The 14,914-nt window shown below is 38.7% G+C and overlaps 1 long non-coding RNA gene across 1 annotated transcript; it reads left to right on the plus strand.

The window, feature by feature from the left end:
• Positions 1-260: 260 nt before the first annotated feature.
• On the plus strand, positions 261-2,985 carry LOC134870182 (uncharacterized). Its single transcript, XR_010166515.1, has 4 exons — positions 261-418; positions 1,889-1,970; positions 2,120-2,294; positions 2,650-2,985. It is a non-coding gene; the product is annotated as an uncharacterized LOC134870182 (long non-coding RNA).
• Positions 2,986-14,914: the final 11,929 nt, after the last annotated feature.

Consider the following 14,914-nt stretch of genomic DNA (forward strand, 5'->3'; position numbering starts at 1 on the left):
ATCCGTGTTGGGTGGTTGTCGTTGTTCCCCCGGTCCCTGGTCAGCATATTTGTGGGTTCCACTGGTCCTTACATTCAACCGTGACACAGGGACCCCTAAGCTCCTTAAACAAATGTTTTCCTCCGAAAATACAAAGTCATGCACTAGAGGGTTAAACCACAACGCATAAACCGGAAGGGAAAATGCTAAACGTGTCTTGGCACTCTTTTAGATGGGAGGATGTGGTTCATAGCTGTGTAGAGCTGCCGGTGACAGCCAGAGTAGCGGGTTAGCTGTTCCAGTACAGGACGGGGAGTGTGAGCCACACTATTTGTACGACTACCACCAAGCAACACCGACGCCAGCTGTGTTCTGTCTACGTCGTCCAGCAAAGTATACGACTTTGGCTTAGACCCCGGGGGATGATTTGGCCGACTGGGTGAGTTAAGTATATTTTTACATGGTTGCACGTGTCTTACATTTTAGGAGTGCTTTTATAGTCTAGGGAGGGAAAGAAGCTGTGCAGAGGCTATCCCGAGTAGGTGCTCTCACCTTAAGTCGATGTCGGGTGGATTGCGGAGTACATGCTATGTGGGTTGGCAATTGCGTTTTGAGTGGTCCCTTACGCAAAGAAAATATATTTCCCTATATATTAACTGTCAATATATTACAGTATATATTACCATATATCGAAGATATATCAGTAATTGACGCTTCCTCTGCAGTCTCTCGTCCAAAAAGAATCAACTGTACTGTCAAGTCCTGCTAGACGGCAAATGTGGGGGCGGGGCTTTACCTGGATTGGCTAGTTTAGTCAACATTTTAGATTGACAGGTGATTTAACTAATCACACTATTTTAAATACTTTCATGAAGAATCAATTAAATCGAAATAATCTACATTGTGTAATGTTTATCTATATTGTGATTATTCAAATGACTAATTATTTGTTATTTAATTATTAATTAATTGTTAATAAAATGAATACTAATTTGTATTTGTATTATTCTCTGTTTATGTAGTGCAAAGTATTAAAACAATTAAGTTGGTACTCAGTCTTATTTCAGTGTCTTAATAACCAGGGGTTACAAATGGGCATGTTGCAATTGAATATTTAAAGTTACACATAGATACACGTATAGAAGTAATGGTTCATTCAAACTCATTTGATTTTGACAAATCCAATGTCGGTTACTAGCCTGTTGTTTAAATGATCACAGGAGACACTTCATATAAACTTGTTTAACTCATGAAAGATAAATGAGTGTTTCAATAAAACATATTATTATTATATTACATATAAAAATATAGTGCAGTTTTTGTCTTTATTGCAATATATTTTCTATTATGTTATCAATATATAGCCATACATGGTCCATGCATATATTGCTATATATTTAAAAATATAAGCACTACTTTCCCATATATGGAAATGTATGATCTCATATTTTCCAATATATATTTCTGTTTAATAAGGGGTGTGCCTTAATCTAAAAATCTAGCCCTGTGTTAAACTGCGTGTAGTGGATTTCACAGCCTCGTGGGGGTTCCCGGTGTCCCGTGGATGTGCATCCTCTCTTGTTCTCTCCCCTCCAGTTTATGAATTGTGGTTTAATGATAAAGATTGACTATATTTTGTTTATGTCTGATTTTGTGCCACATTTGAGCGAACAGTTCAAGCAACCTTTCGTGATCATGATACAGCTGACAGGATTGTCACATGTTCACCGTGGTCTGCTGCAGTTTGTCAATTGCCTACTTAGTTGTTCTGAATTACTCTTTAATGTCACAGAGAATGGAGCAGGGTGGACTCAAATGCAAGACACAGGAAGACTTGGAAATTAGAAAAAGTATGAGAATTATTTTCTTATGCATTTAAGAAAGCTTCATTAACCAACTTGTATTCCAGAGCTCATGGTTATGGCTTGGTTTAGGTGACAAATGACGAAAAGGTGGGAGGCCTTATGACTATGGCAGAGGCTTCAATCAGGGTAAGACTTATTTGATATATTTTTTTACATTAAATAGGCTTGGAATAAATAAATATTTGTTATGTTTATAGGATATAGAACTGTTCCTGACAGAAAAGCATTGATGCTGTGTTCAAAATATGGGATATTTATGATACTTTTCCTCATAGGTAATTGTGCTGGTGACTGCGGAAATATTTCAGACAACATGGGGACTACATCCCCTAGGCCTCTCACTCTGGCTAAATGAGGAACAACATTGGTGGTGGCGGCAGCACTGGCAGGAATTTTTGTAAAATGGAGAAAATCAGATGCAAGGATGAACAGTAGTTTTGTATAGTCCCTGTAAGTTTTCAAATGCCTTTTTGTTGCAATCGGTCTGTTTGCTGGTTTATTTTGTTTTTTACCTAGTGCCCTTGTGTTTTTCCTGCCATGCCTAGTTGTCTTGTCCTTGCGATTAGTTCAGCATGTATTTAAGTTCTAGTTATCTGTTGGTGTTTGTCATATCCTTGATTTCCATCCATGGGAGAGTTCTGTTCTGTTTGTTGTAAATTAGAGAATTCTGTTCTGTTTTGCCATGACCTGCCATCTCCAGCCTGGAATGTTAACTTGAATAAAGATATTGTTCCATTAAACTGTTGTTCTACCTGCTCTGCTTGCCCATGCTCAGTTAACAATGTTGTTTCGTATTGTTCAACAGGACTGAGTACTGAGAAAGGAGAGGAGAGCAACAGGGTAGCTGTCGGGTTACTTTGCAAATCTGCACCTCCATACTGCAGGTGACAGGAGAGATATGATAGAGTAGAGAAGGACTAGAGGCTGGACACCAGGAACTCGTGGATCAAAGAGGCGAGGACTCTGCCTGTGCTCCAACCAGAAACCAACACGCACCACACTCAAAAACATACATTCAATATGTCAAAAGGGACTGCCCCTTTTCTCTTTCACAAAGTATAAATATTGTGTGATGTCACATGTCGAGGCTCTGGTTGGAAATTAAAGAGTACCTGCTTGCAGTCTGTGGCTCACTAAACCCAGAAACCTCAATACTGAGAATGTATATCTCTATCACAACTGGAAATAAATCAGCTTTATTATAACCTTACTACTTCCTTTGGACTCCTTGCCTCGTAGAGAAATTCTAGAACACAACAGTTTCTATCAGATCAGTTCGATAAGCTCCATCCTCCCCTCGAGTTCATTCATTGGTTTCTGTCTGCGGAGGAGAGACTGTAGGGACCGTCAACACACTACATATATTCAACCAAACCGTTTGTGTAGTCCAAACAGCAAGAATCCCTTAATGTGTGAAATGACATGTTTGCGCTACACGTTAAAGCAGTGAAGCTATGTAAAATATTTCAAAATAAATATTCACCTGTCATATTTTACCAACCTTTTTGGTGAAGTCCAAAAAAGGGGTCTAATAATGTCTGTAATGAGTTTGGTTGCACTTCAAAGTAAAATGTTCTATTCCTTCAAAACTACTGGTTTAGTTCCACCATCAACAGACTATTGATGTCTGAAATAAGTCTGGTTGCAATATGATATTACTGCAAGGTTATTCAATAAAAAAAGTTTACAATAAAAAAACTCAACAATATTTTAAAAGTAATTTCCATAAAACTACTCTGAGCAGCAAAAGAGGTTTGGTCGCACTACATTATTGTGTCAGTTATTGAAAATAGTTTGAATTTAAAAAATCAAGAATTGATGATCATATATATCTGGCGTTGCAGTTTGTTGACGGTCCCTACAGTCTCTCTTCCGCATACAGAAACCAATGAATGAACTTGCGTGGAGGACGGAGCATATCAAACTGTTCTGATAAAGACTGCTCTGTAGCTCGTTGTCTACCTTGCTATGGTTGTAAAATCACGTTGTTTGAATTTTTAAAACGTTACCTTCATGAGTTATTGATCCGCTAAGTTCGAATCTGTCAATATCTTTATAAATTTACCGAACTTTCAAGCCCTTCCTTTTTTTCATTACTCTCCAGCAGCTCTCTATTATTTGATTGAATTAAAACGTGAGAACGTTTGAATTAAATCGAGGCCTCGAATTACGGGCATGGCTAGTGTGACGTCAGGAACCGTTAGGAATCACTTCCGTGGCCATTAGCATTTTTAGGTCACGTACACAACAATGGCTACAGCAGAGGAACCGGTCACTTTTTATAGTGACAGCCTACTTGGCTGACATCCCAAAGTCTGTTCAGAAGGGTTTAAACTCATATAATTCAAATAGGGTGATATTAGTGAGCACAATGTCAGGTGGAAGTCTAACAGGGAAAGTCCAGGCCTCAATGAAAAAACAAAGCTAAGATGTTGAGGTGAGAAAGTAAGGGTGTTGCTAGTGCTAGCTAATGTAAACACGGGGCGATGCTGACTGTCTTTTAGCCGTGTTGGGGTATGGTAAGGGTTAGCTAGCTTAGTTGTTTTCAGCGTAATGTTAGAAATAATCAATATATTAGAGCGGAACTTTAAAAGATAATTCACTGTTTCTGGACGGATCATATTTGTCCATTTCCGGTAGTATTACAGGATGTTGTTTTTAGCCTCAGATAGCATAAAGCTAATATTGTTTTGTATATATGAGTAGAGGGAGAAGGACCAGTGGAGTTGCATACTAAACACACCGCCTCTACCTCTCACTCATTGATGCTGCAATGATACAGTTGCCTGTTTAATAACTGATAAACCTCCTAAGAATTGCATAATAGACTATCGTAGATGACAGCTCCAGGACTTCGCTAACAAGATGGCGACGGTGACGTCATAAGAGGACCCGCCCCGACGACGTCAGCCTATAGAGGAGGATCCAGCCCCCCGCTACCAACCAATGAGAGCACGACAGCGGGGCGCGTCTGATTTTGAAGTTGTTTATTGTATGGTCGGAAAGGGGTGGTTCTATAAAACATGTAAGGATTGTGAAATCGAGCTCTCTTTTGTTCCGGACCGCCAGACAGTAACTACTGATGAGCTCCGCTCAGTCAGTGGCCTGTGGACGCGTGTCCCGGGCTATTGAGCCACAGCTGTGAAGCTTTTGTAAAACCTACCGCTGCATCCTTTTATTAAACACTCCTTTTATAATTTTTAAGGGAGTTTTGCTTTCTTTATTTTAAACCGTCTCCTGGGCTTCAAATAAACGAACATTTCTTACAATTGGTGACCCCGACGTGATTTGAAGTGCCAGGACGAGACGGGGATTTCGCGGAATCGGCATAAACTCCAGACACTCGGATTGGATCCCATTTAAAAAGGTGAGCAGTGCCTGTTTATTTCAAAATCTGCATAGTTTATATAGCATTTTGAGATGCGAGTGTCTGGAGGTGAGTCGTTAATCATGAACTGGCTATTTAAAGTTAAGAACTGAATATATTGAAATTAACCGGGGTGCGGTCCTGGGTTTTCCAAAGCTTTTTGTTTGTTTGTTTTGTTTGTCTGTGTTTGTCCTTTTTACGCCGGAATTAGAATGAGATTTAGGTAAAATTAATACGTAAATATCGATTAAAGTTCGGTAACGTAGTGCTAATTAAAATTGGCAGCGTAGATTCAGATTAAGGTTCTGGAGCGTATTTCGGCATTGATAGTATAATTTTGTGATAAAGTAAGTTTAAAAAAGTCCTAATAGGTTAAGGCCTAATCGAGTGATTAGTGAGTGGGTCAGTAAATGTAATCTTTGCGACAGAATTACGTTGAGAATTGTGACGACATTCCAATAGTCTCTGATTAGCGTGTTGCGTTATTGAACAGTCATAGTTGGCAAATAGTGTTAATATTAAAAGGAAGACCTCTTTTGTCTGAGAGGCGTAGCTTGGGGTTAAATTCCCCGAGAGTAGGCTACTGTTTGTTGAAGGGAACAAATCAGGGTGAGAGCACAGGTTGGAGTCCTGACGTCATTACTGATTCTGGAACTTAACAAAGCATAGTTCATAGATTTAGAAAAGATTTGTTTTATGGTACCAACTACAACGAGAAGAGCTGAGGTTGAAGTCCCTTCTCTATCTGCGATTGTTTTGAAGAGTACTTAAATTGTTAGGGCATGGAGAATTTCTAAATTATTAGTGTAGGGTTAAGTGTTATGTGTAATCGTAATCAGAGAGGTTTTTTTTAAAGAACCAAGCAGTGTTGGGCCTTTTTGAACTGTGCTGTTTTGCTTGAAACCATCTGGAAACGGGTTCTCTATTCCCCTCCCCCAAAGTCCTTTGTCTTTAATAGGCTAACCTAGTTAGCGTAGTCTGTTAGCATCAGCCATTAACAGAAAACTTCAGAGGAAGTAATGGTCAGAGAGGCTAAACCAGTCAGGAAGTAGCCAATAAAGACGGGGCAGAAAGAAAAAACAGCGCCCCTACTGGAGGAATTAATATATATCCAGTATTATTTCAGGAACAAAATAGCACCCTCTGGTGAGGGTATTGAATAGTGTACATTGAGGTCCAAATGGTAATGACAGAAATCTTGCAAGAGAACGCACAAACCATCCGGGCAACATGCGGTTATATGTGCCAACTACCAGCAACTCCCGCAGAGTTTTGCAAATAGATGTGTCTCTGTTATTATGGTAGTGATTTTATATTGTTTGGTGGATCCGGTATGTCTGGACCTATTGGTTAATCTCACAAGAGATGAAAGAACCAGAGAGGTAATGAGTAGGAATAACAATAGAGCTAAGGCTGATGTTTATCTTCAATCCAACACCAGTTTTCCCATATGGGAGTTACAGTTTAGGACAGATACATTGAAATTAAGAATGATAAAAACAGAGAAAGCACAAATGGCAAGAACACAATTACACTTTAAAAGAGTGAATTCTCTACCAACAAGAAGCAGATGGTGGGGAGTTAGAGGTTAAAGGATGGAAGGTTACTAAGATCACAGAAGAGAGGTAACTCTCTGATAAGACTGAGAACAGAACAGGGGGTGAAGCTGTGTTGAGCAATAACCATAAAGATAAAGCCTGTTTGAGTAAGAGAGGGGATTAAGACCATTAAGGGGGGTGTAGGCGACACCCAAATCTTCTTGTAAGACCAAATGCTGTTATCATCTAAATTAACTTTGATGTTTTTCTCACACAGAGAGGAGACTCAGGAGTCATCTGTCTGTAAGCAGTAGAGAAGAGAGGAGAAACATTTTACAGAACGGGAATTAATTATAAGAAAGTGCTGTTAAAAGAAGTTTAGCGATTATTAATATAGATAAAAGTGTTAACACTAGTAAATATGAAGATAAATACAGGAGTGAATCGTATGACTACACTTGAATCATTTACATCTTAGTGATCTGTGAATATGCTCTGCTGGGTTGTACAGGCTAAGTTAAAGGGATTTTAACTTTTTGAAAAAGCATTGGAATGTTTTTATAGTAGAAGAAAACAGAGGCCGTACAAATATAATGTGTGGGAATATGGTTTCTGGATGTGAATATTTGAATTATGGGAGAAAATATTTTCCTAAAGGAGTTAAGTCAAATGCATTTGAGAGATATTATTATTAGACATTAACTTGTTATTACAGTAGATGGCATTTAATACACAAGACAGAACACATGCTTAGTTAAAAAAGTGAAAATTAAGTGGACTTATTTAACCAGTGTGTTGAGATTCATAGATTTAAAGAAAGCTGCCACCTGGACTGCAGCCTCTGCAATCTGGTGACAGACCCATGTCCTCCTGAAATAATGCGAAAGACCATCCCCCACGGAGATTTCCTGACTAATTCAATAAGAAAGGAAGGCAAAAGCAGGGCTTTGTCTGGAACTGCATCCGTCTGCTTCTCCACCCAGGTCAGCAACAAACATGCATCATGCTGATTGACAGAGATCTACTCATCACCAGTCCCTCTGATAAGAGCACAGAGGTCCAGAGCAACAAGGGTTGATTCAGAGCACAGATTCTGATGGACAATGAGACACATGAAAACGGGGTTCCGTCTCCCATGAAAGACATCAAGAGACGGTGATCGAGCAGACCCATGCTGAAATGAAAATCCGCACAAGGAGAGAAGCTTGATGTGGAATGCAGGTTCAAAAAGTCAAAGACTGTCAAAAACCAGATGCACAGGAAGGGGCGAAAAGGTCAATCTGCAGAATCTAAGGAGGTCGGGGTCATCAAGCCAGAGAGCAGAGGTGGCAGGAAGGGGATTTCGAATGGGTGAGTTTGTGTAAACACATTCACTCACGTAAACACATAAGTGGAACACATTTAAAGAATTTGAATTGACTTTGTAAATTTAAGATCAAATATCGAATGTTTTATTACATAACATTTTATAGATTGGTAAATGATATTTGAAAAGGGGAAGTTTTTAAAGTAAAGGAGTAAATAAATCTGTAACACATTATTATAGGGGGAAATTATAGAGATAAGCAAGATCCACTACACTTTTGGTAGAACCTGTTCAGGAGTCAGGAGAACAGAGTAGGAACATTTAATCATGTTAACCTATTAATATTTCAGAGCCTATATCGAGGTGTGACTTTGGTAAAATTAAATTGTGGGAGTTTTGATCTACAGAAGGAGAGAGATTTAGTACACACTTGATCTCAGATATGATACTTAAATGAAACAAACTTGTTATAGTGATAACTCCAACATTAGATACCAGACCATGTCCAATATAATTAACCAAGTGAATGGAAACCATTATTAAAGTCATTCCTACTTTAAACATTCTTATGGATTAAAGGTGTAGTTATAACATGTCAAAGCTCTCATAGTTCCACACATTACTTTCCTGATTAAAGACTTGAAATATTTTTCAAGAAGACTAGAATTGATCATAAATAATGGAGTATATTAAGAGAATCGAGCAGAGTCATACAGATCCTAATAATGTTTTGATTTAAGATAGTGGGTATGTGAAGAGTATTGGAAATAAGATCTATTAGAGATTTTTGTATGAATTCGGTGGTGATAAAGATCCAGTAGTTTAAAAAAGGAAGTGATGGCTTAACAATTACTTAACTTAACATGAGGGAAGCAGTTTTTGTTAATGTAATCTAAGTAAAGTATATTGAAGTAAGTTGTTGTTGTTCTTTAGAAGGTTTCACACAAGCTGCGACACTAGATGTGTGCAATATCTCAACAGTTTTGACATTATATATTGTGGTAATAAAGCTGTCGCTTTAGGAGGTCAAAAAAGCAGTGACCTACACATCTGGCATATGTTCATTTGACAGGTTAATGTGAGTAGATTGGAATGTGCATACGTCCGGGACGTCTCTACATAACCACGGCGCTGTCCTAATAGAATGATAAGACATATTTTAAAAACAGTACTAATTAAAAGGAAACTTATAAGTGTTTTTGTAAATGGAGAGTATGACGGAATAATTAAAGACTCTGCAGAGCATGACGTGACCAGAACACTGAGACCGAGTGACCTTTGACCGGGACTGACTGTTGTTTTACAACAGCACTGTTGATGACTGACTCTGGGTTGACCCTGACCAGACCCGACTGTGTGAGTGAGAATGAATGTTTGCATCTGATCAATGCAATTGCATGAGTTTAGAGAGGAACAGAGACTAACTGAGCATGTTCTGAACTAACACAAACTAAATCCAGAGATTTTGTTTCTTTCAGGACTGATGGATGGAGAGAGACACTCTTTAACGGGAGAGTTTGATGTTTGAACAATAATGATTTGAAGTGTCTGAATAATGATTGATGTGTTTTTGAATTTTTGCTTAACTGAAGTTCTTTTTCTCAACCGGGTTTTTGTTACACCTCTTTGTTAAGATGTGTAAAAAGGGGGAGTGGCAACATGTTTGCTCAACAGCATGATTGTTTAAATTACAATTCCATGATTAACAATTCAATTTTTTATAAATGATGTTATTGTTTCCATTTCTTTACATTTTTTACAGGAAAAGCAGAATCAGTTGCCGAGAGGCTGCTGACAAATACAATTCCAGAGTGGAACCTATGAAAGAAGTTCACCTGTGATAATGATATTGAATTTGTAAATGGTTTTTAACAGATATGTTACCTGGGGATAGTAGAAGTATGGAGATAACAAGAATATTTAAAGTTAAGCTAAACATATGATGTGATGAAATGGGAACCAAGTTAGTCAGCGCCCTTTCTCTAGTAGAGATTGAGAAGTATCAATGGTTCAGAGGTTTTGTTTGTAATATGCACAGCAGATACAGCATATAGGTTGTCAATGTAAATCTTATATCCCAGGCTCCTCCAACTACTTGATATACATGGTCCAGGTAAGATGAATAAAATAGTGGAACAAAGGGTAAGGCTCAACTACAGACAGTTGGAGATTATGAGTATAAGGAGGGTGATAAACACAACAATAATTTCACAGATGTAATCTAAGTTCCTAGGAAAAATGTGATGACATTTTGTTGGAATTCTGATTTCATGTCCCAGCTCTCTAACTTCTAAACACTAACAGGTAGAAGCAGTTTGTCTGGTGCCTAAGGAGGGATTTCTGCACACGATTCAGGCAGAGATCGACATGGAGTTTGGCACAGGAGAAAGCTGATACATCTAAAGAGGTTAAGTGATTGGCAGGAACGGGAAGCCGTGGGTAATTGATTCTGATACAGAAGTATATTTCATCCACACCTTTTCAGGAACAACAGCCAGGAAATACATTCATTCTGGCTGCATCATGGTTTTACTGGGTCTTATTCTATCTACACATTCAGTGTATCCTTCTCCAGAAATGAGAGGAGTTGACATATTGCATTTTGACTTGAAATGGGGATTTTAAAATGTAGGAATAATTTAGATACTTATTGGAAATTCAAAGCTAATTGCAATATGTAACATAATTTACCGAAGGAAGTTGGGTATTTCATTTTGTTTGTAATTATGGCACAAGCCAATAACGTTTTGAAGTCACGTTAGACCATAAGGAATTTCCAATGACGGGAACAAATGTTGCACAACAGATAATACCAGATGAGCATAACTTTCATAATTTACTTATTTTGTGTTTTGAAACAGATAAGAAACATACAGGTTGTTTCAACGAAATACAGGATGGTTTGAATGAGTGGTCGAATTATTTTTGATTATGTGACTGGTTGGGATAAAAATAACAGAAAGCTTGCAGTTACAAAGTTGGGTAAAATGAAGTGTTATCCCCCGAGAGACATAAAATAGGAGGAAAGGTAAATGACAGAGTGTGTTTGGTACGGTGAAAGCATGAAATGGTATTGGATGATCTATTCAAAGCAAGGGGAGAAACAACTTCATTTCATTTACTATTAGGGGTTGAGGTTCCTGGAAAAGTTCCTATGTGCTCGGTTTTGGTAGAAATAGCTGAGCCCCAAGCGGAGATAGTCCCTGAAACGGCAGATTCAAATTCTTCCCTGAATGCAGTCCCTCATATAGGAACAGCGCAGGCTTATATACTGGATAATAATAGACTGGTGACATATTTGAGTACATCGACTGTGCAGAAGGTTATAGCGGTGGAAATATGGTATGAAGGCACTAATGCATGGTTAAGATTGGGTTGTGTATGCGGTAGAACAAAGCAGGCTCTACTGATCTTGCATTGATGAGGCAGTATGGGAACGTTACGATGGTGAAATTCCATAACAGCAGTAACCAGCCAGGACCTTCTTTCAGGAATTGCTGTGGCTGACGTACAATACCCCAGGGCAGATGTTTGGTGGTACAGTGGTACTAAAATTTTGAGTCCAGGCATTCCCCATGACTGGCCTGGAACATTTGCACTGGTGTAGTTGGTGAGAGGGAGTTTAAAGCTAGAAACCAGATAACTGCAGGAGTCGAATCAATATTTCTTTGGCCTACAATCAACAAGAATGTAGATTGGATCAACTATATTTAATACAACCAGCAGAGATTCATAAATTACACCCATGATGCAGTAAGGGGACTGCACGTACAGTTGGATGGAACCAGTCTGATGGCCTGGCAAATAGGGTGGCCTTAGATATGTTTTTGTCTAATAAAGGGGGTGTTTGCAGACTAATTGGAATCTTGTGCTGTGTTTTCATCCCAAATAACCCTTCCCCAGATGGATCAGTAACCAGAGCGTTAGAAGGACTTACCGCCCTGATCATCGAGCTAGCAGACTATAGTGGAGTAGAGGACCCCTTTGTAGGAACGTTAGAAAGCATGTTCAGTAAATATTAGACTCCGATAATGAATCAATGTTATTCAATGCAGGAATGGATACAATCTTGGTACTATGTGGATGTTGTTACATACTATGTATTCGCACTTTAGCGGACCAATTGATCACCACGGTCCTCTCTAGTGAGCAAAAATAAAGGTCAATTTCTCTTGAGAAAACAGTTACATTTGTTAATTGAAAAACAGGATGATCCTATCCCTTATTCAGACCATGAGCAAGATGAGTTCGTCTGAAGGAAGTGTCTTATAAGTTCTTATTACTGTATACATGAAATGCTCTATAAACTACTCCTAGGATGTGATTAATCACTTATTACAACTTGGTATTATATAGTAGAGTTGATTGTTGTTATGATTTACACACAGTTCATTTATTTTTTATATATATAGGATCATATTGAATAAGTGCATTTACACTGGACTAGAATCGAAAATGATCTGTTTACCTCATCACAAGATATGAAAGGAGGGAATTGAAGAGTTTACGCATTTAGGAAATTGCTGCTATTGTTCTAGGTGCCATTCCAGGATTTCAGCCACAAGTATTCAATAATAAAAGATTGTATGATCATGTATAACTTTTAACTATACAATTCTGTATTATGCAATATTCAAATGGAGAACATATTGATTATATTATAGTTTACACACCGTTTGAAAGGTGTGTAAGGAGGGATTGTTAGAAATAATCAATATATTAGAGCGGAACTTTAAAAGATAATTCACTGTTTCTGGACGGATCATATTTGTCCATTTCCGGTAGTATTACAGGATGTTGTTTTTAGCCTCAGATAGCATAAAGCTAATATTGTTTTGTATATATGAGTAGAGGGAGAAGGACCAGTGGAGTTGCATACTAAACACACCGCCTCTACCTCTCACTCATTGATGCTGCAATGATACAGTTGCCTGTTTAATAACTGATAAACCTCCTAAGAATTGCATAATAGACTATCGTAGATGACAGCTCCAGGACTTCGCTAACAAGATGGCGACGGTGACGTCATAAGAGGACCCGCCCCGACGACGTCAGCCTATAGAGGAGGATCCAGCCCCCCGCTACCAACCAATGAGAGCACGACAGCGGGGCGCGTCTGATTTTGAAGTTGTTTATTGTATGGTCGGAAAGGGGTGGTTCTATAAAACATGTAAGGATTGTGAAATCGAGCTCTCTTTTGTTCCGGACCGCCAGACAGTAACTACTGATGAGCTCCGCTCAGTCAGTGGCCTGTGGACGCGTGTCCCGGGCTATTGAGCCACAGCTGTGAAGCTTTTGTAAAACCTACCGCTGCATCCTTTTATTAAACACTCCTTTTATAATTTTTAAGGGAGTTTTGCTTTCTTTATTTTAAACCGTCTCCTGGGCTTCAAATAAACGAACATTTCTTACAGTAACATACAACTTTACACGTTTTCCTCATGTAAATAACGTTACAACACACCGGGAATGTCTTAGAAACATAGCTAGACAGGTTAGTGAATTTAGGGTTGGAAGCTAGTGCTAGCTATCTAATGTGAACATAGGCTGTGCGTTGTTGGTTGTCCTTTAGCTGTCTTAGGGTTTGATGAGGGTTAGAGGTAGTTAAAATTATGTTAAGTTCCGTTCAAACTTCATAGAAAAATGAACTTGTTCACTTCTTTTGAACTAGTTCATGCACAACACTTCTAACATCTGACGTTTGGCTAGCTAGTAACCGCTAGCCTGTTATTATTGTTCATCATTTGAGATCCAACTTAGCGTTTCAACTTCAGCCATCTCTTCTTCTCTTTCTCATCGAGGGGAAATTGGTAAAAAGAGATGGTTTTGTCGACATCACTTCTGTTACCTCAACACGGGACACAGCACTGCACCATTTTACTGCCGCTGACAGTAGTAGAAACCATTAGAATGTTAGCGGGTGGACACGGAAGTGGCTTTTTTGATATGATGACGTAGCGACTAGCCATCCCCATATCTCGTGCACACAAATTAGTAAAGCAGGGCCTCGTTTTATTATTATTTTTTCTTTATATGGCCACTCATGGGCTCCGTAGTAAGCCTTTTGAATGGTGCAAATAACCATTCTGGCTATTACCCGGGTACAAATATAATTGTTGTCCACGGAGACCTGACGCATGGACTGCGAAGCCAGTTGAACTAACCCTAACAAATGGTATCTCAATTAATGGTCCTACGACTATGGTTATCAACTCGGTTGCCAGGGTTTCTCTGTCCAGCTACGAGCGCGTTCACATGAAAGGGGCGGGGTTGGCAACATTTGACCAATCACAAACATGGAGAAGCGTACTGACAGTGGAGCGTCATACTTCCTGTATGAAGAGTATAAACGATCACGTTAGACCTATATATACAGTCTATGCGTTAGACAAATATGAAGAAGTTCAACTTTAATCAATAACCACTTAAACACTTAATCCAGGACAAAGGAAACCTGTTTGAATGTGTTGATTAACAGGTTTGTAATATCACTGCCCCATCTAAGACTAGAATGGATCTGACTTACATTTGAGTTAACTACATGTTTAAAAAAACACTTTTGCGGAACTGTAAGTGCACAACTCAAGTGTGCTGCACGGCCAGATATGACTCAAGAAGCTTAAACATACGTAAATATGATTTTATAGGAGTGATAAGTGTGACATGTCTACGTCATGCACTTACAGTACTGCGGACTGCATGCATTGCTCTGAATTACTTTGCTAAGGTAAATTAAGTTGTGGCAGATATTTTAGTAAGCTCACTTAACGTAAATATTATACTAGTTAAGATAGTTCTGAAGATGGGCAGGGATATTCTAATAATTTACATTTTTTCATGGTTTTTCTTCATAAAGAGA

The sequence above is a fragment of the Eleginops maclovinus genome, chromosome 9 (genome assembly GCF_036324505.1).
Source record: "Eleginops maclovinus isolate JMC-PN-2008 ecotype Puerto Natales chromosome 9, JC_Emac_rtc_rv5, whole genome shotgun sequence".
Classification (NCBI taxonomy): Eukaryota; Metazoa; Chordata; class Actinopteri; order Perciformes; family Eleginopidae; genus Eleginops; species Eleginops maclovinus.